Source organism: Eublepharis macularius, chromosome 2 (genome assembly GCF_028583425.1).
Source record: "Eublepharis macularius isolate TG4126 chromosome 2, MPM_Emac_v1.0, whole genome shotgun sequence".
NCBI lineage: Eukaryota > Metazoa > Chordata > Lepidosauria > Squamata > Eublepharidae > Eublepharis > Eublepharis macularius.
Window position 1 is genome coordinate 222,155,964 of NC_072791.1, and position 24,300 is coordinate 222,180,263.

Consider the following 24,300-nt stretch of genomic DNA (forward strand, 5'->3'; position numbering starts at 1 on the left):
ACATAAAATGTCGTAATATGCAAGCTCAGTGGCACACCCCATCTTTCTTTCATTATTAAGTACTGCTTTCCTTCTATGAAGATTTCTCTCCAAGGAAGGTCAGCTACAAATGCTTTTATTTCCCATGTTCTTAATTTGCAACACATTTATTAGATTTTTCACGTGTTCCTTTCCATTTGTTCTATCCTCTGTCAACTTATTGTCGCACTGTTTCCCTGGAGGGGGAACAAACTTCATATCCATCCTCACAGAGCACAGTATGAATATAAGAGTTGCTGTAATCCATTTGGCAGGCAGGGAATACTGTGAATGACAGTCAAAAATATAATTGGATGAAAAATCAGTGTTTGCTGCATCTTTGTAGCATCTGGCCTTTAGAAAAAGGGGGTGGGGGAGGCCATTTCAAACTAAGACCGGTTTAAATCACTGGATTGAAGACTTTTGGTAATACTGAAGTATTGTTATGTAGAATAAATATGCCCTCTGTTTATGCTTTCTCCCCACCACCATCTTTTTTTGTTTTGTTCATTTTGTGTGGTAACTAGGTTGCCAGGTCCACGTTGGGAAATTTTTGGAGATTTGGGGGGGGGGAACCTGGGGAGGGCGGGGTTTGGGGAGAGGAAGGACCTCGGCTGAGTAAAATGTCATATAATCCACCTTCCAAATGGATGACAGGCTATGGCAGATAGACCCCTGTACCATCACAGCAAGAATCCAGGTGCTTGGTTAAAAGGTTTTATTCAGGAATCAGATCATTTCCACAGATACGTCCATAGGATCACTCAGAAGCAAGGTAAGCAACTAAGAAGTAAGAGCAAGATTGACAGGAATAGTAACGTGGAAAAACCATTCCTCTTAAAGAACATAATTACTTCTTTTCCCCCTCCCATCAGCAAAACATAACTTTGGGCGTGAACCCATCTTGGAACTCCTTACATATTTTAACTATCATGTCTAGACACTGAGAAAGCAGGAGAGTAAAGTTGAAACACAGTAATTCATGGGAGTGGTCAGTATACAAGGTCAGAAGCACTGAAAGCTTCAAAGCTGTTAGATAAGACACCTGCAGCTTCAGTAAGCCTGTGAAAGCAAAGCAGTTATGGCATTGGTAATATGGCATCAAGGTACAGCATGAAACACTGGTTCAGAATAACAGGTCAGCATCAAATAATGGCATGGATGGGGCACAGACATGACACCATTTTCTCCATGGAACTGTTTTTTGTCACCTGGGGTCCAGTTGTAATTCCAAGAGATCTCCAGCCACCACCTGGATACTACAACAAAAAAGAGCAGCAGGACTCTGATCAGGAGAGCCGGGTTTGATTCCTCACTCCTTCACTTGAAGCCAGCTGGGTGACCGTGGGTCAGTCAAAGCTTCCCAGAGCTCTCTCAGCCCCACTCACCTCACAGGGTGATTGTTGTGAGGAAAATAACAACACACTTTGTAAACTGCGCTGAGTGGGCATTAAGTTGTTCCGAAGGGTGCTATATAAATGGAATGTTGTTGTTATTGTTGTTATTTTGGTAGGATCCATGCTTATTTGCTTTGATCAGTATTAAGACCTAAACCCCTGCCCCTAGGCAAAAAGGTGGAATGGATCAAAGGCCATGCCCCTAACTGCTATTCAGTGTAGATGTGGACCTCAGTTGAAAAGTTGGCCATGTTCACATAGACGTGTGTCTAGGATACTGGTATATCAAGCAGTGCTGTATAGTGGTTAGAATGTCAGAAGAGGATCTGGGAAACAGGTTAGAATTCTTACGGTGCTATGGAAGCTCACTGGGTATCCTTGGGTCAGTCATACTCTTTCAGGATGACCTACCTCACAAGGTTGTTGTGAGGATAAAATGGAGGAGAGAAGAATGATATAAGCCACTTTGGGTTGCCACTGGGGAGAAAGGTGAGGTATAATGAGCACTGTTAAGATTGTTACTAGATATTTATATAATGACTACTTACCCTACATATTGTTTGTAATTCTCCAACTACATGGTTTTAATTGTTGTTAGACTACCACCTGGATACTGGCAACCCTAGTGGTAACTTGCTGGATTGGTCATCTGACTAATAGGGTGGTTCAGCCCCGGCCACTGACAACTGAGGTCACCTCTACAGTTGCCAGCCTCCAAGGGTGAGCCTCCAAGATTTCCTGGAACTACAACTGAACTCCAGACTACAAAGATCAGCTTCCCTGGAGAAAATAGCAACTTTGGAGGGTAGGCTCTAAGGTCTTATATCCCACCCGTTCCTGTTCCTCCCCCAAACCCACAATCTCCAGGCTCCACACCCAAATCGCCAGGAGTTTCCCTCCCTGGAGATGGCAACCCTACATGGAATTGCAATGGGCCCAGACTTGCATTTGAACTTGAGTGTGCAATTCAGCTGGACGTTCTCATTTAGTTATTGATTCAGCGACACTTTTTGCTCTGCCTTTTACCAAGAATTCAATACAGCTTTACGGTCACCAACTCCATCTCAAGAAATTTCTGGCGGTTTCGGAGCAATGGCTGAGGAAGGAAGAGATGGGGAAGGGAAGGCAGAGGAGACCCAGCAGGGATGTGATACCACAGAGTCTGCCCCTGCACCAGCCACTTCTTCCAGAGAACTGTACTCTGTAATCTGGAGATAAATTGTAATTCCGGGAGAACTCCGGGATCCACCTGGAGGCTTGGAACCCTAAAATATTCCCCCGAATGGGGTACAAAATAGAGAGAACAAGCGTGGCATCCCTGCAGAGAAGACTTGTGTGGAAACCAATAAGGCTGTGGTGTTTTATGAACTAATTGATGCATCCATTTTTAAGCTTTTGATCAATGAAAAGAGATTGATGATTAATCAGAACTCGGCATATTTTTAAAAAACCTTTTACAATGCTCAGGTTTATTACATTTGTTATGGAGGAAAAGGCAAAATAAAAATTAGCTCCAAATATGGCTGATTATTAGATTAATGGTACCATTCTGCAACCCGAAGAAGCCGTACCCCCCCGGGCCATGCGCACAGGGCGAGGGGGGCAGCACGGAGACCCCCGCACCACCTGCACCACCCGCCCCTGGAGGGGGATAGGCCCCCCAAAGAGTGCTGGGGCCTGGCGGGGAAGGCCCAACAGCCCCAGGCGGCGCCCATAACACACTGAGGTGCTGCCAGGCAACCACCCCACCACTACCACGAGGCCTGGACGTCCCACGGACCAGGCCCCACCTCCACTGCGTCCTGCACCCAGTGCCAACCCCAGCTAGCCAGTAAGTCGTCAGCTTCCTTTTAGATTAATGGTACCATTCTGGGTCACTCAGCTTACTATATGTGATATTGCTTGACTTGATTATCTCCTATCTGATAAGAATGACAAGATTACCCATCAAGTAGCCAGATATTGTTTGGTGATATTCAGGTCTCAGAAATTTACTGTACTGTAACTAGATTCTGATTTTAAATTGTTTTATTTGTTCCACTGTATGCCTTGAATTTATTCCGTGTAAATGTGTTATATGATTGGTTAAATGAATGAATGGTACCACTCTGGGTCAGTCATTTTTTTTTATATGTGATATTGCACTATGCTATTAGCTGTGCTTTAAATTGATATTATTAAATGTTATTATGTTATTATTATGTAGTATTTTAATCTTTGGAAACTTAGTTATAATTTAGGTGTATGTTATTAATTACTGTGCTGGGATTGTATCATTTGCTATGGCTTGTGAGCTAATGCAGTAAAATATTCGAAGATAGTGATTTTTAATGTTACTTTTTGTAATGTTTACAAAAAATATTATTGGCAGCCACTGTTGGAGAAGAGATATTTGCCCCTTCCTTGCACACATTTGAGAAAACCATGTCTATTTTAGACAATTGGAGTGGTGAGAGAAAAAATGGATTTCTGTTGTAGGGGGACTAGTGAAATTAATCTCAGAAAGCCAGAAAGCTTTTTATCATTAGCAAGGCAAGTAGGGCGTATGCTCGAAACAGAAATGTTCTGCAGAGTGTCATGTGCTGGAAGTGGTTACCTGCTGGATTTTTAAAGAAAATGTTATTAAATTTGGTGCATTTTCCACACCTCTGTTCCCCACACCTTCTTTTGTGGTTCTTCGAAAATCATGCCTGCTGACTTGAGTATATTTTCCTTCCACGGGAGGCATAAACTTGTCCTTCATCCTCACAACAGCCTTGTAAGGTAAATTAAGCAAAATAAAAGTGATGGGTCCAGAGCCCTGAGTGAACTTCATGGTAGGATAGGGCTTTGGCTATAAGGAAGGATTGCCTAGTCCTATGCTTGGAAGGATAAGAGCGGGAAAGAACAACCAAATAGAGACTATGGGAGCAATGTAGTTATGAGGCAGGAGAGCTTCAGAAGAGCAAACCGAAAAGCTCTCTACAAATGGCGGCTTCAGGTTAGTCATGGCAATAAAGCATTGCTAATTACAGGATAAAGATCCATGCATAATTTAGCAGCCAAAGAGCACCACAGTGCCTAACCCTTTTTCTTTATTTTTATTTTTATGCCAATTTTTGTGGACATAATCGATGAATTACATGACAAATTGATTAATCAACTGAAGTCTCTGATACTGGAAGGCCTACAATTCGTTTAGACTTCTTGCAGTCCTGCTCTTATAGTAAACTTTGTAGACCGGTTGATTTCCTCAGTTCTGCTATTAATTACAAATATGGTCAAATATTGCACGCAGTCGAGAAAGCTTACAGGTGGCAGTTTGCCTTGTTTATTGAATCAGGGTGCTATTTGTTAGGCATATACTGACTGCTTGACTCTGAACCCTGCAGTAACCAGTCCAGGGGCAGACTAAGCTGCTTAACAAACCACCTGCTACTTACTACCTCCTCTAACTTCAGGCACCTCTAAGCAAAGGAAATAAAAATACCAGATTGACTGGCTGAATTTTTAGTACAATTAACTTTAAAAGCTACTCCTGGGCCCACCCCAAAAAACCCCCAACTTTGTCCCCATGATAGAACTAGAGATGGGCACGAACAGCAATATGAACAAAAAAAAGCCACGGACAGACCAATCTGCTGTTTGCAAACAAGATTTTTATGAGGCCCCATTCTAAACGAATAGGTGGTCATTGAAAGCCTCGTTCATTGCTGTTTGTTGCAGTTCGTCAAGTCTGGCACCTGCAATCTATTCCTTTGGCAACTTAAGCAGGGATTGTCTGAACTCTGTCTGAACTCCTGCTGCTGTCCTGGAAACCCCAATCTAAGCCCAATTTAGCTTGATAGGCAGGTCTTCTGTTCAAGTGTAGAGCTCCAAATTTGTTACAAGGGAGCAAAGAGCAGGGGGGAGGGAGGCTCCTAGCTCTGACTTTGCAGACAGTGGAGAGACAGTTGCTGTTGGCATTTTGATAGAGGGAGTGCATTGGAGCTTGAATTTTCTTTGTGTGTGGTGGGATAGGGATCTACCCCTTCAAGTTTCAGGGCTGCTGCCAGGCTCTGGGTCAAGCTATTATTTATTATTGGTACCTTTCCTGCTGCCTGTTCAGGTCAGGTTTCTGGGAGTGGTGCAGTAGGGATCTTCTTGAATGATGGCTGGAGGAGAGCCTGCTGGCCCCCACGAACAGCCAACCACGAACAAGTTTGTGAACAGGGCCATGTTGGTGTTGTTCGTGAGTCCCTGTTCATGGATGGCAATGAACAACGAATATCATGTTTGTTTGTTTTTCTGTTCGTACCCATCTTGGGATCTTGGGATCTTGCGGTAAGAGTGGACTGTAAACTAAATATGAGCAGTCAGTGTGATGCAGTGGCAAAAAAGGCTAATTCAATCTTGGGTTGTATCAAAGGGGCCATATTGTCAAAATCGCAGGAGGTCATAGCCCCTCTCTATACTGCCATGGTCAAGCCACACCTGGAGTATTGTGTGCAGTTCTGGAGGCCTCACTTCAAAAAGGATGTGGACAAAATCGAGAGGGTGCAGAGGAGAGCAACGAGGATAATCAGGGGTCTGGAGACTGAGCCCTAGGAAGAAAGGCTGAGGGCCTTGGGAATGTTTAGTTTGGAGAAGAGGAGGTTGAGGGGGGACATGATTGCTCTCTTTAAATATTTGAAAGGCTGTCATTTGGAGGAGGGGAAGGAGCTGTTCCAGTTGCCAGCAGAGGGTAGGACTCGAAGCAACGGGCTAAAACTACATGCACAAAGGTACCGGCTGGATATTAGGAAGAACTTTTTCACAGTCAGAGTAGTTCAAAAGTGGAATCAGCTGCCTAGGGAGGTGGTGAGCTCCCCCTCACTGCCAGTTTTCAAGAAGAGGCTGGATGAATACTTGCCAGAGATGCTTTAGGCTGGTCCTGCACTGGGCAGGGGGTTGGACTAGATGGTCTGTATGGCCCCTTCCAACTCTATGATTCTATGATCCTATCTCTAGATACAACCCCCAAATTAGGATTGCTGTCCTCCAGGTGGCTCTCCCTGGAGGAAATGGCAGTGTTAGACGGTCAATTCTATGGCATCACATCCCCACTGTAATCCCTCCACTCCCCAACCCCCGACCCAGACCACCAGAAATCTCCAGGAATGTCCCAACCCAAAGTTGGCAACATTACCTCCAAACTTTTCTGGACATCGCACACTGTCAAAAAATACCTGGTTTCAAGAGACAGCCATATCATTTTGTGCTGAGCAAACACAAGTACAAAACAGGTCTGTTTTTCACAGTCCCGTGGATAGTCATGTCATTCTGTCCTTTTCAAGAATTTTGGATTCCAAAATAAGTTCTGAATTGGAAAGGTTTCAATGTTCATGTAGTGCGAGGCTGTTTGAGCATGACAGCGCGGTTCGAATGTTGGACTAGCATCTAGGAGACCCAGGTTTGAGCCCCAGCTGCGCCAGAGAAGCTTGACGGGTGACCTCAAGCCAGTCGCACCCTCTCTCAGCCTAACCTGCCTCACAAGGTTGTTGTTTTGATGATTAAATGGCTGGGAGGATAAAATGGAAGGCAGGAGTTTTTAAAAAATGGATTATAAATATCTAAATAATTTTTTTAAAATCTACCATCCGGTCTTCTGGACTGTATATCTCTCAGCCCATCAGTGGAAATGAAGCTCAGACTTTGGAGAGAGAGAGGTGCCCTCTCCTTGGCACTACTGCTGCTATTAATATTGAGTTCAGCACAGAGTTTGTGAACATCACTGGTGTGTTAGGAACACAAAGAGTGTAGTCTAGCCCTAACTATAGCAACAATAATAATGACAATAACTCAATTTATATACCGCCCTTCAGGACAACTTAACGCACCCTCAGAGCGGTTTTCAAAGTGTGTTATTATTATCCTCACAACAATCACCCTGTGAAGTGACTAGGCCTGAGAGAGCTCTGAGAAGCTGTCACTGACCCATGATCACTGAGCTGGCTTCAAGTGGGGAATCTAACCTGGCACTCCAGATTAGAGTCCTGCCCCTCCTAATCACTACACCAAATTGGCTTTAGTGGGTCCTATGCAATCCTATCCCAAAGAAGAAGCAAAAGTAATGTCTCAACACATTAGATACGTATTCCTCTATGTCGGTCTATGGATGACAGGCTATGGCAGATAAGCCCCTGTACCTTCACAGCAAGAAATCCATGGTCTTGGTTGAAAGGCTTTATTCAGGAAGCAAATCAAATCCATAGATATGTCCATTGGATTGCTTAGAAGAAAAGTAAGCAAACAAGTAAGTTGAACACCTAAATGTGTGAAAACCATTCTTATAGAGCACAATTATTCGTCTCACCTCCCAACAGTAAACCATAACTTTAGGTGCAAAGCAGTCTTGAGTAGAGATGGGCACAATCCCAAAAAAATTAACAATCCAGCTGATCGTGGATCTGCACCGGCAACGATCCCGAATTAACGATCCACACCGAGCATCTCCCGTTCCCGATCCGTGGATCATGGATTGTGGATTGTGGAAGCCAAAGCGGGCCATGCTGCTATTCCCAGCTATGTGGGAAGGTGGGTGGTGGCAGCGGCCAGGCCTGGCAGGCACAGGGAGGAGGCGACAAGCTGCCTCCCCTCAGGTCCCATTCAGCAACACAGGAGGTCTGTGTTTGGCCGTCAGAGCTGCCTATCAGGGTTTGCAGGGATGAGATTGGAGTGCCCATGGCTACAGAACACCCCCTTCCCCCTCCCTCCCCTGGGTGTCTTCTCCCAACTTGTGACTGCTTTGCTGCTCTGTGATTGGAAGGAAGCCCTGCTGATCAAGGAAAGCTGGGCTTCCATTCGGGTTTCCAGGGCGACAGAAGGAGGGCAAACAGAGCTCAGGCTTTCCCCTGGCTCCGTTGCCAGGGGAATAGATTGCTGGCGCCTGAGTGTCTGGATCCCCAATCCAAGCCCAAACGCAACGATCCAGGCCTCTCCCAATCGCTGGATCATTGGCCGTGGATGATCATGATCCGCCGGGTCACAATCGCGCGATCGCCATTATCGTGGGTTTTTTCCAATCGTAATGCAGATCGTGCCCATCTCTAGTCTTGAGTACTCCTCGCATAGTTTACATATCAGCTCTAGACACTAGGAAGGCATAAGATTAAAGTTGAAGCAGTGATTCATGAGAACGAATAGTTTACAAGGTTAGAAGTCCTGGGAGCTTCAAAGCAGATAGGTAAGGCACCTGCGGCTTCAGTAAGCCTGTGAAAGCAAGACACATTATGGCATTGGCAATATGACATCAAGGTACAGCATTCATAATGGTTCACAGTAACAGCACCAGCTCATTGTAACAGCTCAGCTTAAAATGATGGCATGGATGAGATGCAGACAAGACACTCTTATTGCGGCATCCAAGTTTAAAACTATAAATGTGTTCCACTCATTTAATACTCTACAGAACGTATATAGTAAGCACATGAAAGCTGAACGGGTTTTCAATGCTGGGACTTCACAAGCAGGTGCCTGCTTTTCCCCTCAGGCAGGCAGGAAAGCAAGAGAAACAAAGAATAGGATTTAAGCCCAAAAATATGGCCTACGTTCTCTTGTTGTGCAGCTGAATGACACAGAATGGAATTATTCATGTGGGAAGGGAGGAAATAAGCTCTAAATGTGGCACAGCTTCTGCCCAAACTTTGACGTAAACTAAACTGAAGCTAGCCTACAAGAAAGTATTGTTCATTTTGAAGTAAACTTTATTTAGTTAGAGATTTATAGCTTTGACAAATGAAAAAAGTCCACATTGTGGCTTGCAAATAAACTATCATATTCAAAAAGAGCCTAACAAAACCTAACTAAAACAAGGGACTTGGTGAAGATGTTGAAGCACAGAGTTCCATTGTTGTATCACCACAACAGGCAGTCCAGTTACCTAAATAACATCATCTAATCCAGCAACCCAGGAAGAAAAACCAGAAAAATTTAGTAGTGAGATTCCACCTTGCAGCAAACAAAATAATATAAACCTCCGACTGTTTAAAAGAAATTTTTTCTTACACAAAAATATTCAGGAACATTAGCTCTATCGCATACCTAAAAACCTTCACAGACATCTTCACTGGCTTTTTATTATATCCGTCTTGCCTTTTCACTTTCTTCTGTATAAAACCTAATGTCTCTTGAAATGTGTAAAATAGATGAATGACTCCAAAATTATACAAAAGAGCACATCTCAAGCTTGAGTTGATATATAATACTTTCATAAAATTCAAGATATACGGGAACCCAAAGAAGTTGTGATGTTTTAAAAAATGCAATATCACAGCCAACGCAATAATATTTTTCTCATGGCACGGTTTTACACACTGATTGTCTTAATAAAACATTTAAAGTACACTTTTATGAATATATTGAAGTGCAAACCATAATCCTAGCTATGATTTCTTCCCAGCAAAATTTAAGAAGTATTATATATCTGTGGACCTGGAAGCTTCCTTTTCCAGAATGTTTGTTGTAGGGCACTATCTTGGTATGTGTGTATAGGACACCTACTTGTTACGTTTTTGGATAACAAAAAGGCTGTTTATTGCAGTAATAATACTATTCAGAAACTAAAAGAAGCTAGAGTGAAAAGTGTGAGGGTGGAGTCATTCACGAGGCCATAAAATAATAAGTGCATAGCTACTGTGATCCACCATGTGAACCCAGTCAAAGATTCCCATATGGTGGCAATGACGTGGTAATGAGGAGAGGAAAGACATGAGGGGGACTTCTGAGTTAACGAGGGCCGGATCTAGGGTTTCCAGCACCCAGGGCAACCCTAGTCGGACCTCGTGCACAGCACACGCGCGCTCCCGGCGTGGCGTGATGATGTCATTTTGGTGACGGCATCACACAGGGCGGCGGAAGCAGCATGTGGGGCTGGGAAGCCGCCCATGCCATTCACCTCCCCGCAGGTGAATGGCGCGGGTGGCCTCGCAGCCCACTGCGCTGCCTTTCACCTGCCCTGCAAGATGGGGCGGCTGGCTTGCCGCACACCCCCTGTCCTGCAGGGCAGGCAAAAGGCAGTGTGGGGGGCTGTGAGGCCACCTGCGCCATGTGCCTGCCCCACAGGATGGGGCGGCCAGCTGCCCCCCCTCCTGTGGGGCAGGCAAATGGCGTGGGCAGCCACGCTGCCCTTTGCCCTGAAGGACAGGCAGTGTGCAGCAAGCCGGCCACCCCCTGTCCCATGGGGCAGGCGAAAGGCAGCACGGGGGGCTGTGAGGCTGCTGGCAGCTGCTCCCAGTGACCCCTCCCTGGTGGCACCGGGGGCAGACAACCCCCCTGCCCCCCCTCAGTCCGGCCCTGGAGTTAACCTGCGCTCTGGAATGATGGCTTCCCAGCTTCCATACTCTGGCTTCTCCTTTTATTTGTGTAAACCCCCTCAGTGTCAGACAGGCAAGCCAGCCTGCCTGCCATGACTGTGGATGTATGTCTACTGTGGGAGCATGGGCTTTCTTCCTGTAGTGTAGCTTCCTTCACAATGCCTATGCTTTGCTCAGAGATCGTATCAGTGCAGCTGTGTGGGAACCAGGCATGGGGACTTCAGCCGGGCATCTCTTGCAGAACTTTCGCTGACTTTGACTTGTTTGGACTGGGGGAGGGGAACTGGAGTATAACCTCTCAGGGAAGACTGTACTTCAGCATTCTGGACAATCACTATGTATCAGTGCACTTCTGGGGAGTTTTATCTGAATAAAGACCCTTTTAACTCATACCGCTGTGTTGGATGAAGTGGAGGGTCTGAGAGAATCCCGTAGCCAGGCCTGACATTTTGCCCAGAATTCTTCAGTCTTCAGAAGCAGAGGAAGCCGGTGAGATTCCCTATGGCAGCTGGAGGGGTCAACAGATCTCCTGCGAACCTGGAGGACCTTTCTCAAGATCCTGCAGAAGTGCCGAAGCTTGGGGCTAGCTTGGATCATGGGGCCAGGGCGATTCCCAAGAGAGGATCCAGGGTCCTACACTGGCTGAGTGCAACACCCCAAGGATGGCTGTTGCATCCTTCATTTGGAAGGATGAGGGACCAGAGAGAGCAGCACTGAGTGCAACTGTTCCAATCCAGGATGGGAAGGGGGAATGGGAGCTCCAGAGAACCCAGGAGGGGACCTGGAGGATGAGGAACGGCTGTTTGGATTGACACCTCTGTGGGAGACCCAGACAGAGGACGTCGAGGGAGACCTCGCCACAATGGAGGGCCAGAGCATGGATGCAGATGATGAGGACGGAGAGCCCCAAGATTTGAGGGGGATGTCTGACCTACAGCAAATGTGCGAGGAGATGGTGGAAGTCAAGCAAACAATGCTGGAAATTATGGATGGAATGTGCAAACTGTACTTAGACACACACACACACACGGAGGTGGAAGGGGCAACAGTGAGGCCCCCCAACCAAGGGGGGCCACGGGTGGAGTAGTGCCTGTTCCCCCAGCGGGCCTAGCAGCACTCATTTCCCCAAGACCACATGCAAGAGGGATGAGGGTCTCACAGGAGTGGACCTGCCGCCCCTGACCTGTCGTAAATTGGAAGCCCATTTTGACGGAGACCTCGAGGAACTGGGTTATTTCTTGGTGCAAGTGGGGGAGTTCCTAAGAGAGTGGGACCTTATGTTCCCAGATGAACTGAGCCAAGTAAGCTACATCGGGTCATGGCTGGGAGGCACAGCAGCCAAATGTTATGTGACTTTATACTCAATGCAGGCCCCAAAACTGGGGAGCATGGATGCGTTCATCCAGGCACTTAAGGAGGAATACAAGGACCCACTCGAGGAGAAGAGGGTGAGAAACCACCTGAGGTGTGTATTGTATTATAATGGTTGTATGAATTTTCTATTGTATTGTTATTTATTGCACTTGAGCACTTTGCACTTATGAACAATATAAATTGATTTTGTATATATTCTCCTCCCAGTTGTGTTTTTTGTGCTAGTTCCTGTTGAACTGGGAGGCTCCCTTAGGTCTTGAGTGATCCAATGTAGCAAGCACTGCAGTATGATTCCCTTCATAGACATAGATATTGTAATAGTGCAAAGACCATTTTAAAAAATTAAAAAAGGGAGGGATTATACGATCACGCATGCGAGCCAGATGCATGTGTGGGAGGGGTAACGGCAAGAGGAGGGGCTGGATATTTGTGGGAGAGCACTTCAAAAGTGCAAGAAAACCTCCACATGCATTGATATGGTAATAATCGGGGGGGTGGGGAAGCAGCATGAAAAATGAAAATGGAATAAAACAAGTCTCATTAAAAAAGCTTAAAAACAGGATAACTTGAGAGGCAGTTAATGCTTCCTGGTGCGTGTGTGTGTGTTGGGGGGGGGGGTCACCCCACTTCAAAATTGGCTGTGATAGACTGATGTATCACCAAATAGTATCAAGGCTAAAAGAATAAACCCTTAATGAAGGCTGTAGGTTAAGAGAAAAAACAGAATTTGAATGATTAGTATCTGGAAATCAGAAGCATGTGATAGGAAAAATTTACAACATTTTATTGCAATATCACACAGAAATGGAACAAGTTAAAACCTGCATGATAAAATGGATAGAAAATTTCGGAGAAACTATTCCGATGAATCTATGGGAAGATCTATGGACTAAGGATATAAAATGTGCAGGCTGTCAGTGACTAAGAGAGAATTGGTACAAAATGTTTTTTAGATAGTACACTACTCCCAAAGATATTGCAAGAATTAGTAAGAGTTATAGTGGACAGTGCTGAAAGTGTCAATACACAGATGCTACATTTTATCCTATGTGATAGAAATGTAAGAAAGCGCAAAAATATTGGATAAAATATATGAAGAGATACAGAAGATTTTCAAACTTAGATTTCAGCTAAATCCAAAAAGCATGTTATTAAATATCCTACCTAATAACAACAACATTCAATTTATAATAATAATAATAATAACATTCAATTTATATACCGCCTTTTAGGACAACTTAATGCCCACTCAGAGTGGTTTACAAAGTACATTATTATTATCCCCACAACAAAACACTTGTGAGGTGGGTGGGGCTAAGAGAGTTCCTAGAAGCTGTGACTGACTCAAGGTCACCCAACTGGCTTCAAGCGGAGGAGTGGAGAATCAAACCTGGCTCTCCAGATTAGAGTCCTGCTGTTCTTAACCACTACACCAAATTGGCTTAGTCTTAGAAAGAACACAGAGACCTTTTTTGTTACATGGTGACAGCAGCAAGAGTGCTATACACAGTGAAATGGAAAGTAGATGTGTGCCCTGACGTGTCAGAGTGAATAGATAAGATTTATAAATATGCATCAATGGCCAAATTGACTAATTTTGTACATAATAGACCAACAGATGAATTTGGGAGAAAATTGAAAGATTTCTTTGATAACTTCAGCAAAAATTAAGAAGAATTATAAGGTAGCTTAGCACAAAGATAAGAAGATAAAACATAAGGAAATTACTAACCGAAGCAGGTGACATAAAAGTTTGTATAAGTAACCGAGGACACGGAAGGAGAGCTATTGCATAATTAAGCGTTGTTGTTATAAATTTTGACTGTATCTTTCTATTAGTTTAATCTAATTTCAAATGTAGTGCTTGTATAAGTTTCAAACTAATTTCAAAAGTAGTGTTCGTATAAGTTTGCGTAAGTTTCAAATTAATTCCAAATGTACTGCTGTATATGTTTCTTTTATGCACATTCTATTTCTATAATTTCTATAACCTAAAAAAAATGGCTCTGATGTATCCACTACTAGAGAAGTCCACCATGGATCCAGGAGATTTCATGATGGTGGCCCCACCCCCTGATCTCCAGACAGAGGGGAGTTTAGATCGCCCTCCACAGCGTGTTCCACCGCATTCCGGCTGGAAAAAAGCCCTAGAACTGTCCAACATTTTGTGATTGTCCCAAATTCCATGACAGTCATTTTGTAGTGGCATCCATTAACTTTTCTGAAATTTCCCAAAGTGCCCACAGGCTCATCCAGGTTGCTTCCCATGTGATAGAGTGACTAAAACCCAGGGCTGCAGAGCTTTCATGAAAAGGGCTGCCAGTCCCCCAGTGGAGGTGGTGGATCCCCCTCTCCCAGCCTCTTCGCCCCCACCACGAACCTGGCTGGTGGGGGGAGGGAGAAATATCCCAGGCAATAGGCCTTAACCCAATTAGTATTAGTGGCGGGGCAGGTGGCAATGTCCACCCCCACCTTATCCCAGCTGGTATGAGGAGCAGATCAGGTGGCAATGCTCTCCCCTGCCTTTATCCAGCTGGTATTAGGAGCAGAGCAGGGGGTAATGCCCACCACCCTCCTTAACCCAGCTGATATTAAGAGAGCAGCAGGTGGCATTCCTCCTCCCACCATAACACAGCTGTTATTAGGAGCAGAGCAGGTGGCAATGCCACCCCCAACCTTATCCCAGCTGGTATTAGGGGTGGAGCACTTGGCAATGCCCGCCCTCCAACTTAACCCTGCAGGGATCAGGAGCAGAGCAGGTGACAATACCCACCCACCCCTTCACCCAGCTGGGATTAGGAGCAGATCAGATGGCAATGCCTGCCCCCCCTTCACCCAGCTGGGATCAGAAGTGGAGCATGTGGCAATGCCCAACCCCAGGTGGCTTTGCCCACCCACTGTATTAACCAAGCAGGTATTAGGAGCAGAGCAGGTGGCAATGCCCACCCCCAACTTAACCCAGCTGTGATCAGGAGCATAGCAGCTGACAATACCCCCCCCCTTCGCCCAGCTGGGATCAGGAGCAGATCAGATGGCAATGCCCACCTTCCTTCTCCCCACTGGGGTCAGGAGTGGAGCAGGTAAAAATACCCTCCCTGCCTTAACCCAGCTGGTGTTAGGAGCGGAGAAGGTGGCAATGCCCATCCCCCACCTTAACCCAGCTTGTATTAGGAGTGAAGCATGTGGCAATGTCCAGCTCCTGCCATCACCCATTTGGGATCAGGAGTGGAGCAGGTGGCAATGCCGACCTCGCATCTTCACCTGTCTGGGATCAGGCGCAGAGCAGGAGGCAGTGCCCTTCTTCCCTTTACCCAGCTGGGATAAGGAGCTGAGCAGGTGGCAATGCCCACCCTCTTCAACTTACTTGGTAACCTTACTCCTCCTAAATTTTAGAAAAATGGCACGGGAGTGATTCATAGACATTGAACAGTACCAGTCAGGTGTCGCTTTTCTAAAGGCCTTCCTCATTCTTATAATATTCAGTATTATTTCATTGTCAACCATCATGCTTTTTCATTGTAGAATTTAAAAAAATATATTTTACAAGGCTCTAGTCCTCCTGTTGCTTACTTCCCCCTTCTTTCGGTCAATCCCTACCTCCCCACCTTTGCATGCAGTTTTTTTCCACGTCTGCATATGATCAAACATTACAACTGCAAAAAGGTTCGCAGTATAGTCTTATTCTGTAGTACTTGTGTTCCTCTTTTGAACAAATTCAGAAACCATTTTATATTTCTTTGCAAACCTGAGGATTATCCCAGGCTCACAGAAACTAATAATCTACCCCAGGGTGTTTTTGTTTACAAAGGAGTAACACTTTGGGAATTAGTTATAACATAATCTGCATACAGTTTGAGCTGTTTCTTAAGATATACATGTGGATTAATAAATAGATTGCTTATATTTGTTTCAATGATGTCATTATTTCCCATAGAAGAAGCAACCCATAAGATATGATCTTCCTTGTCTTCTCCCTGTCTTTCAAGTTTATTACCTAATTTATGCACTTTTCTTCATTTCTTTCCAGTGCTTTAGTTTGAAAAGTGCACCCTGTCTTGTTTAAATGAAGCAATGGCATGCAGCTGTGAAATTCAATAAGACCTGTTATACATGGCCTTCGATCAACTTGCAAAACACCTACTGACATCACAGCCAGCTTCTTCACAGACTGAGTTTACCATAATCGTACAAGTTTTTTTTTCTTAAATGCTGCATTTGAAAAAGGGTTTGCATAGCAAGCAGCCTTCTTTATCCAAAGCGACTTCTTAAGAAGCACATTTGCCGCACACCAAACTGGTCCACAATGCATATTTTTGTTTTGAAATGACATTCAAAGGGCTCCATTTGTGAAATGTTATGTGTTTCTTGTTATTCCATCTATATCTGATTCTGGTTTCAAAACTGGCACAGGGACAGAACATTACAGTGCAGTCCTTAGCTGTTAGATCCTTCTAAATCCATTGAAGTCAGTGTAACTAGGGCTGCTATGGTGCGAGCCCTCCAGTCCTAAGCCCTTTGTCCACAGAGCCACTTGTTAGAGCAGCAGGGGGGAATTAGGGGGAAAGAGGCCTCCTATTTCATGCCATGTTACTTCTGGTATGAACCCCTAAGTAACATAATTCAAAAGGAAGCCTAAAGCGTTCTCCAAAGCGGTGATGTCACTTCCAGGTTGGTGTCAAAACTGACATTGTGGCATTGGTGCCCACGCCCTGCAGTCTCCTGCCAGGTGTTGGTGCTGGACGGGCAACCCTAAGTATAACTCTGTTTAGGATTGCCTTGTCCGCCTCCCCTCATTTCTCCACTCCGTAATCTGGATCTAAATCAGGGTCTTCCAAAACTCCAATTTATAATTCATCACCGCATCTGAAATTGTTCAAGATTTTGTATTCCTTGGCTCAATCATCAACCAAAAGGGAGATTGCAACCATTAAATCAGTACCTGTTCAACCTCTATGCAGAGTATATCATAAGGAAAGCTGGATTAGATCTAGAAGAAGGTGGAGTGAAAATTGGTGGGAGGAACATTAACAGTTTGAGATATGCAGATGACACCACATTAGTGGCAGTACATAGTGAAGACTTGAAACGACTGCTGATGAAGGTTAAAGGGGAAAGCGCCAAAGCAGGATTACAACTGAACATCAGGAAGACAAAAGTAATGACTACCGAGGAACTACACAATTTTAAAGTTGACAATGAGGAAATTGAAGTTGTTCAAGATTTTCTATTCCTTGGCTCAATCATCAACCAACAGGGAGACTGGAATGAAGAAATCAGAAGAAGATTGAGACTTGGAAGCGCAGCTATGAGGGAACTAGAAAAGATCCTTAAAGATAAAGATGTCTCTCTGGGGATCAAGATAATCCAGACTATGGTATTCCCCTTTACCCTGTATGGATGTGAAAGTTGGACAATGAAGAAAACTGTCAGGAAGAAAATTGACTTATTTGGAATATGGCGCTGGAGGAGAGTTTTGCGGATACCATGGATGGCCAAAAAGACCAACAAGTGGGTTCTAGACCAAATCAAGCCTGAATTCTTTGTAGAAACTAAAATGACAAAACTGAGGCTGTCATACTTTAGTCATATCATTAGAAGACAAGACTCACTGGAAAAGATAATAATGCTAGGAAAAGTTGAAGGCAGTAGGAAAAGAGGAAGACCTAAAACGAGGTGGCTTGATTCAATAAAAGAAGCCATGCCCTCCAGTTTGCAGGATCTGAGCAAGTCTGTTAACAATAGAACATTTTGGAGGTCTTTTATTCATAGGGTCACCATAGGTTGGAGGCAACTTGACAGCATATAACACATACACATCACATCTACAATGGGGAGGGGGATATTTTGGCAATGCCTGCACTTACATTATCAATGTAAAAACTTCAGATTGGAGACTGTGAACATATCTAAACTACAAATTTATATTAGAGGCACCACAGTATCTGCAGCTAACATCTTCAGTGAGTGCAGATACCATTTTGGACAGTTACAGTCCTGTGCAAGAGCTGCTGTAGCACAGCGGTTAAGTGGTTTGACTGTGAATCAGCACTCTACTGGTTCAAATCCCATTACTGTCATGAGCTCAGTAGGTGGCCTTGGGTCAGCCACTCCTCTCAACCTCAACTCCCCAGCTGTATTATGGGGTTAATAATAACACTAACTTGTTCACCACTCTGGATGAGGCACTAATCTGTCTAGAAGAGTGGTATATAAGCACAGTTGTTATAGTTGTTGTTGTTGTTGTTGTTGTTGTTGTTGTTGTTGTTCAAACAGGAGTCGAACCCCTTTCAATGACCCAATAGCTGTGGTGATGGACTTTCATTTCCTTCTGCTATCTGCCCCTCTTACATCTTTAATTTATTGAAATCGATTCTCCCCCTGGGTCACAGATGACTAGGTCAGGTAATTAGATGGAGGGAGGGACTAGGACTCCCATAAAGCTGTGCAAAAGTATGTATGTGCACAATAGTATTGATAACACAAGCTTTTTTTTATTAAGAATTTCATATATAAAAAAATAAATAAAAATACATTTACACAAAAAATGACAGCCAAAAAAAATAACAAACCATAGAAACAAACCAAAAAAATCCAATAAACATAAAGGATAACAAATAAAGAAAAGCTATATAAACTAAAAGGAAGCTTCCGATTTTCTCCAGAACAAATATTAGTATTTTCAAATTTTCTCTTACTCTGTGTTAACAACAAAGGCTCTCCTTTTTCTAATGTCCAAATTCCTTAATCCATAAATCTACAAGTCATCAAATCATTATTATCTTTTTCATGTAAAAAGTCTATAAGGGGTTTCCATTCAACAATAAACGAATTTACTGTCTTCTCTCTAATCAATGAAGTAAGTTTTGTCCTCATTGCAAGCTCCAACACCTTTATCAACCATTCCTCTATTGCAGGCAGTGGCCCTTTTCACACTGCTTACCTTCACTCGCAACGACGTGGAACATCACGCAACAAACGCAGAAGATCACATTTTCTCGCACGAGATTTGCACGACATCACACAAATCTCATGCGAGAAATGCGATCTTACACGGTTTTTGCACGATGTTCTGTGTCGTTGCGAGTGAAGGTAAGCAGTGTGAAAATGGCCAGTGTTGGACTCTTCCAGTTCTGTGCATATAATAGTCTTGCTGCCATAATCATATAAAAGAACAAAGTCCCATAACTTCTTTCCAATTGTATATCCATCATTCCCAACAAAAAAAGCCTCTGGTTTATAAAACGAACTTAAGTAAATACCAACCAGGAAGAATTTTTCTTTTTTAAAAAACACAATGTGTATAAATATAAACTCAGTACTGGATTGTATCAACAGGGCCATTGCATCGAAATCGCAGGAGGTCATAGCCCCTCTCGATACTGCCCTGGTCAGGCTGCACCTGGAGTATTGTGTGCAGTTCTGGAGGCCTCACTTCAAAAAGGATGTGGACAAAATCGAGAGGGTGCAGAGGAGAGCGACGAGGATGATCAGGGGTCTGGAGACTGAGCCCTACGAGGAAAGGCTGAGGGCCTTGGGAATGTTTAGTTTGGAGAAGAGGAGGTTGAGGGGGGACATGATTGCTCTCTTTAAATATTTGAAAGGCTGTCATTTGGAGGAGGGCAAGGAGCTGTTCCAGTTGGCAGCAGAGGATAGTACCCGAAGCAACAGGGTTAAATTACATGTAGAAAGGTACCAGCTGGATATTAGGAAAAACTTTTTCACAGTCAGAGTAGTTCAAAGGTGGACTCAGCTGCCTAGGGAGGTGGTGAGCTCCCTTTCACTGGCAGTTTTCAAGAAGAGGCTGGATGAATATTTGTCAGGGATGCTTTAGGCTCATCCTGCATTGAGCAGGGGGTTGGACTAGAAGGTCTGTATGGCCCCTTCGAACTCTGTGATTCTGTAAATAACTGGTTGGCAGGATTGCATGTTAATGATAACTGGATTGGGGGAAGGTCCAGAACTTTCATCGGTCTCTGTGAGAATGGTCACACATGAAACACTTCCGACTGCACTGTATTATACTGTACTATACTATACTGTTCAAATATGCAGCAAGCCACACACACAACTGCTTGTGAAGAACCCAAATGCTCAATAAAAATAAAGAAAGGAACCAAAGGTGTTAGAGCATTCCTAATCTGTATTGCTCCCCACATACTGAAATGAGGATGTGAGACACCAGCAGATTAGTTAAACTAGGTTTGATTAATGCCCGATGCCTCAGGAGGTTTGCCAGTCTCTTTGCTTGTACCACAGTGTAACCCTGGTATCAGAAACTAGCAGCGTGTTACAGTTGAAGTCTTCAGGATGGGAGAGGAGTGTATAGGAGATTCCAACTTCTCTGAGGAGAGACTAAAAATATTTGTGAGATACGCTTACAGATTTGTATTACAGGCTCTAGCCTGGCAACCAATGGAAGACCGGAAGAGTGGAACATGGGGGGGGGGCATCCATCAGCAACAGCTTGACATCACTTTCAGAGAAATCCTAGACGTGACCTCAGTTCTGTTGCCAGAACTCCATGGTTTTACCATAGTGATTCCTACAAAAGTGTGACGTCACTTCTGGGTTTTTCCTGGAAGTGACATCACAAGATAGGCCCAACATCCATGGTGGAGGGAAACTGCGGAAGGGGGAAATGAGAACTGGATCCCCCATTTCCACTGGGGGACTGGCAATCCCATCACACAGGTCACTGTGGAGTACCGAGGGATTTTCCAAGTTGACTTTTGTAGTGCTGTGTTTGCATTCTTTATGCGCTTTATTCCGCATCAATGTTTTTATGTTGGATCTACGAGAAGATTCCCAAATTAAGAATTCTAGCTCAGTTCAGGAAGGTACATCTGGAACAGTACAGATGGCAGAGTATTCAAAAGAGGAACCCAACAATTACACTATGTTGCATAACTGTATAGATTCATAAATAGTGCTTATTTGATTTCAGATATTTTGTTTTTAATTGCCTTTAACACTCCTTGATATAACTTCTTGAAAGTACCTTGCAGAGGAGACCCATTAGTAACGATTACAACAGCAAACCCATATTATTCATGCCATTCCTAATTTGAGTTTAACCAACCTGGATAGTTAGTGCTCCTGTCAATGCCCTGGTTGACCTCTGGGATGAGGAGACGATCCAGGCAGTTGACACAATCACTTCCAGACAACCTATCTCAAGTACCAGGGCCCAGGTAACCCCTTGGTTTACTGAGAGACTGCAGGAAATAAAAAAGACAAGGGAAACAACTAGAGAGGCCGTTGAGGAAGACTCAGAATGAATCTGATAAGACAAACGTTCATTCTATGGTCGTTTCCGCACACGTTGAATAATGCACTTTCAATACACTTTAGAAATGCTTTGGAAGTGGATTTTTTGTTTCACACATGAAAACTCAGTTCCAAATGACCCCTAAAGAGCATTGAAAGTGCATTATCCAATGTGTGTGGAAGTAACCTATGACAGTGAAGACGGCAAAGAAACAACTTCTGTGACAAAATTGTGTCTACGGCAAAATGAGCCTGCAGGCACATTTGAATTCTGACACAGTGTGGTGGGAGCAGCCACAAAATGGCTGCCATAAAATGGCTGCTACAGTTGACCTTCAGTCACACAGCGACGATCCTTGTGCTGTGGAAACAGCTTCTGCCAAAGCAATGGTTTTAAAAATCTGGACAGCCAATCAAACCTCCAATGGCCAATCAGAAGCCATGCTTGGCAAAAAAAAAACACCTGGCCCCACCTATTTTCTGAAAACACTTTGCAGGCACTAGGAAAGGTGTTGGAGGGCACGAGGGTGCCCATGGGCACCATGTTGGGGATGCCTGGCATAGGCCAATGGAGCTCTTCTGGGTGGTCAGAGGCCTGTTGGGATCTGGCCTGTAGGCAAAGGAAGGGACTCTTGGTAGTCTGCTGTTACCATTTTGCTCAACACTTTGCAGATAAAATCCCCTGTATCTGTTCCTGCTTCACATTACCAGTGACGGAATCAAATGGTGCCAGGGTGTGAACGCATGCAGCTGTTTGTGATACTTTCCAGTTTATGGTCAGCTGCCGCAGCGAAAGGCCTTAAGCCAAACCTGCTTAAATACTCACTCTCTGGTTCCCTCTCGCAGGGTGTATGAGGCACTCCGTCCCAGCTGCATTCCCTCTGGTCTAATGCTCGATTTCAAAAGGACAGCAGAGCAGAAATATCTTCCACACCTACTGAGGGAAAGGAGCAGATGATATCACACCAGTTTAGATTTTAGGGCTTCTGCCAAAGGATTGTGGAATTTGAAAAGTAAGGTGCTTCGATTTCATTGTTAAAGATCCCAAGATCCCTCCCTCGGAAATACAATTTCCAGATTTCCTGAAAAAGAGAAAAGATCTGTTAAGCGGTCTGTGGCACTGGTATGGCACGTGTGTGAACCAGAAGGTTTAGAGAAATTCTCCAGCATTGTAAAAATATTTTTTTCCCTCTGACAGTGCTAATTGGCATCTAATCCACCAGTTATGACGAGTGACGGGTATACGGCGCATGAGTGATTAAATATTACTTCTGACAAGCCCACAATATGTACTGAGTAAGTGAACATCTGCATTTTTTTAGTAAATATAATCAATATTTCATTTCCAAAAACCTTTTCAGAGGAGAAGACAGTGTTTCCCTGCCCATTTTAACACTCTAGAGATTCAAGAGAACACAAATGATACAATTTGGGTGATGATCACAAATAGTGTGTAGCAAGCAAAGGATTTCATCTTTCTATGGCGGGAAAGCATCAAACGAGCCAGTTCATTTGAACTTGATTCCGTGTCCAGGGAGAATGGTTTCAACATACCGAAACAAATGTGTATATTTTTAAAAGTCAAATGCGTTTCTCATTCCCACCGAATAAGATACATTGGTCATGTTTGGTTGAATGCCCAATATAACAAGGTGATATAGTGAACAGATTGTTGTATTTGAACCACCAATAAGAGACCCAAGTTCACTTCTCTGCGTAGCCATAAAACTCACGGGGTGACCCTGAGTCTGTCATTGTACTATGCAAGGTTATTTTGAGGGGAAAAAGGGAAGGGAGAGAGAAATAGCATCACAGATGGTGCCCTCGGCTCCTTCGAGAAAGGGCATGGTAAAAAATTCAATGTATAAATGGGGAAAATGCTAAATAAATATTTTAAAAGAGTTCGAAAACTGAGAGCTGATTTCCACATTACTTTCAAATATTGTACATTCAATAGGATGATTTTAAGGCCAAACTGGGCTGCTCCAAGTCTTGCGTCAAGAACATAAATGACGTGGGGGCCAGGAGATTTGAAGAACTGTCTACACGCAGAGTCTCTCTACACAAGATGTCTTGGCATGTGTTTGTCAAGTGTAGGTAAAGGTAAAGGTGGTCCCCTGTGCAAGCACCGAGTCATACTGACCCATGGGGGGACGTCACATCCCGATGTTTTCTTGGCAGACTTTTTACGATCTGGTTCGCCATTGCCTTCCCCAGTCATCTACACTTTACCCCCAGGAAACTGGGTACTCAATTAATCATAAGGGTTAACTATAAGGATTGACTAACTAATAATATTTTTTTTTTGATTCCGTACAATGTACCAAACTGAATATGTTTATTTGAAGCTGTATATGAGTCAAATTGATTGATATCATATATAGACTTATGATTGAAGGGGAATAGAAATACTAATGTAAACAAATATAATTAAAATAGAAAGAAGAAGATAGAATGAATAACATATAGATTATAAATTAAACTGGTTGATTTATATGAATGTATGGTTTACATAGTTTATAATATATAGAAATATTTGAAAGTGGAATAATGAAAAATGGGATAAATTGTTTATCCATTATGGAAAAAGGGACTCATAGACAGGGTACAGAGTATTAAAAATAGTTAAAGAAGTATTGCTTAGAATAAAGGGAGAATATATATTTGTTAGATAGAGGAATATATAAAGAGTAAGGGAAAAGGGATAAAGGGTTGGAAAACTGTTGGAAGTCAACAAAATGGGGGGGGAAAGGGAGGGGGTTAGAAATTGGGAAATGGGAAAATTGACTGTAATGTGTAAACATTTGATCCTAACCCAATAAAAAATTTTTCAAAAAAAAAAAAAGAAAAAAAAAAAGGAAACTGGGTACTCATTTTACCAACCTTGGAAGGATGGAAGGATGAGTCAACCTTGAGCCGGCTACCTGAACCCG